We start from the raw sequence: 2,991 nt of genomic DNA, 5'->3' as shown, positions 1-2,991 counted from the left end.
GCTGGAACCTCATGTGTTCACACAGTCCTATTCCTTCTTCTGAATGAGCTATCATATACAAGAACTCAGCAGAGTCCCAGAATTCAGGGCAGGAGAATGTATTGATCCAAATAGTTTCACCTGTTCTTAGACCTATTCTATGAGGAAGTAAGGTCTTTTAATTTGAACCTTGGATGGCAACTTCTGGTGCAAATCCCAAATTCTCATCTGTAACAACCCGACACTCATGTCATTTGTCCCATAACTGATATGCTTTGAACTCTTGGGTATTTGGGTTTCCCCAGACTGAAACTTCACCTTTGTTAGCTCTTGACCATCTAATCATGTATATTTTTTTGCCCCAGTATCTGCCCTTGCTTCTTCCCTTTCCCCTTTGGGAGCCATACTGTCTGTTAACACCAAGAAGAGACTTTGGGCTTAGAAGTACTAATAGATAAGTTCTCCCCGCTCCCTGAAAGAGAGGGTTTGTTAGGTGGGTAGGAATTTTGCCTAGAAAAGTGAAGATATGATGACAGCTAATTGAGTTTTTTTTGGTGAACTCATTGAAATCAAAGAAACTGTTAAAAGAACCACTGAAAGTCATTGGATGGGGAGCTTTGAGTAATGTCTTGGATTGGTGGTGCAAAGATGGGAAGAAGCCAAGAACAGATGTTTTAGGCTCAAGACTCCAGAATTAAAGAGAACTTCCTGGTTTCCTTCTCAATGTCCCCAACCACTTCCTGATCCTAGAGGAAGGACAGGAATGCTGGGAAAAGCCCAGCTCTGGATCTTCCTACAGGTTTTAGTATTCAGGATCTTGATCTAGTATATATAGTGCTATAGACCAAGAAATCCTAAGCAGTAATGACTTCCACTGCCAACTGATTTGAAGGTATATCAATTCTTGCACTAAATCCCATTTTTTAAAATGCCTGAATGGAAGAATCTTCCAAATGAACTTCCATTAAGCATTTACTACCTGGCATTGGCCCAAACCAATGACACCATCTGAATGCCTGTGCCTTAGCCTAAAAATATCAACTGAGTTGTTGATCACCTGTCACCTGTATTGTGAATCCAGAATTTCACCAGGGCCATTTCTTTTTCCACAGGCAGAAGTAAACTTACCCATGATAAAATGTTTCTACAACTGTTTCCAGCTATCTACAACCTCTCTCAAACTCTCTGACCTCTTTAGGGGAGTTTATCTTAGACTTTTAATTTCCATTCACTATGGGCAATTCAGACCTTGAGGGCTGTTAGGAAAAGCTGTCTTTGCAGATAGTTCTTTGTGAGTCTGACCATTGAAAACTGTGGGAGTAGGCCTGTTGCCATTTAATTCCAGTTGTTCTCTCTGAGTTTTGTAACTGGAGATTCCCCATAGAAAGAATTTTTTTTTGATCTTCCACTTATAAAAAGGCTTAATCTCATATTTGTGGGGCTCTTTCTATATCCTTGAAGCTGCCAGTGCACACCTATAAATCATCTGTAGCATTCAGTCATGGCAACTCAACTAGTTCTCACCTCACTGAGCAGGAACATTGGTTTTATGTTGGGGTTGACAAAATTTATGAGTCAATTCCTTTCGATGTGTGTAGGGCACCAGAGATATTATAGATATTACATTACAACATGTGAGCCTCCAAAGGACTTAGTGAAAAAGAAGTGCTTATAGATTCTTGAACTCTTTACCCACAGTGAGGGCACATAAAAGATTGAGAGAGTAGAGACAGGGCTGGTGTAGTGGATTTTTGCCAAGTACAGTTGGTACACTGGGAATATGATCCTGGCCAAAGGAAAGGACTCCTCCCGTCTCAAGTCCAATAGAAGGAGCTTGAAGACAACCTTAGGAAAGCTAGATTGGGGTTGGGAGCAATTCTGCAGCTGGATCTTAATGGTGTGGGGTCAAATCTGGTCCAAGAAGAAAACCTAAATGTTGAGTAGTGGGTTGGCCATCAACTTTAGTTTTGAGTCAAGCATGGGGGCTAGGTTAGAATGACACTAACAGATGAAGAACATATTTGTCAGACTAAGAACATATTTCCTGTGCACTGATTATAGGTCACAGCATGAAATGGGGCTGGTGTGGTGTTCCCTTAGGTCTCACCCAGAAATCTTCCTGGAGGTAAATAGAGCAGAGAGGAGGTAAATCTTCTAGTGGAATAAAGATGAACTCACCTGGAGTTGTAAGTTTGGTAATCCATGTTCTTGTTTTGGGGGTCTGGGGTGGGGTGAGAAGAATTCTCTAAAGTATCCACAAAATACCCATAAGAGCAAGCATATTTTAAACACCTGATATACCCAGAAAGCTTCTAGCCATTCTTGACGAAACCAGTCATTTGAGAACTTTTCTGTGACCCTTGACCATGCAAAGATCAGAAACCACAGTAAGCAAGAGAGAGGGAGCAGAAACCAGCAGGGCAGGGCAGGAGAGAACACCCAGCCCAACATCTTTCTCAGAGGTTTTCATTAGCTTGCAGTTTGGAGTTCACACACTCAAGGGGACCATTAAACTTTAAAGCACAACTGGAGCACTGAATTTTATCCTGGTCTAGACATATTAAGTACTGAATTCGAGATAGGGTTTGTGACTTAAGAAGTGTATGGAAAAGTCATAAGATCCATTTGACCAGTTATACCCAGCACTGGGTACTCAAAAATGAAATAGCCAAGGTCCCTGTCCTTGAGGAACTCACAGTCTTGTTAGGAAAGTGTATGTGTCTCCACACATAACAGATTCAGAGATTCTGAGACTTGAATTCTTTTTCTTTTTTTTTTAAATTAGAGCTTTATTGCTATACATAGTAGTTGGGTTCATCCTGACAAACTCATACATACATAAAAATTGATTTCAGTTCAGATCCTCCCCTTTCCTCTCTACTCCCCCCCATCTTCCTCCTCTTCCCCTTCTCCTTCCTCTACTCTACTAGACTTCCTTTTGCTCATCTTTGATTGGTTCTTTATGTTATACTATCCTTCTTTCCTCCTTTCTTTATTTGACTCTAGCTTCTG

Source organism: Urocitellus parryii, chromosome 2, assembly GCF_045843805.1.
Source record: "Urocitellus parryii isolate mUroPar1 chromosome 2, mUroPar1.hap1, whole genome shotgun sequence".
NCBI classification, from domain to species: domain Eukaryota; kingdom Metazoa; phylum Chordata; class Mammalia; order Rodentia; family Sciuridae; genus Urocitellus; species Urocitellus parryii.
Note: the sequence above shows the minus strand (reverse complement) of the source record.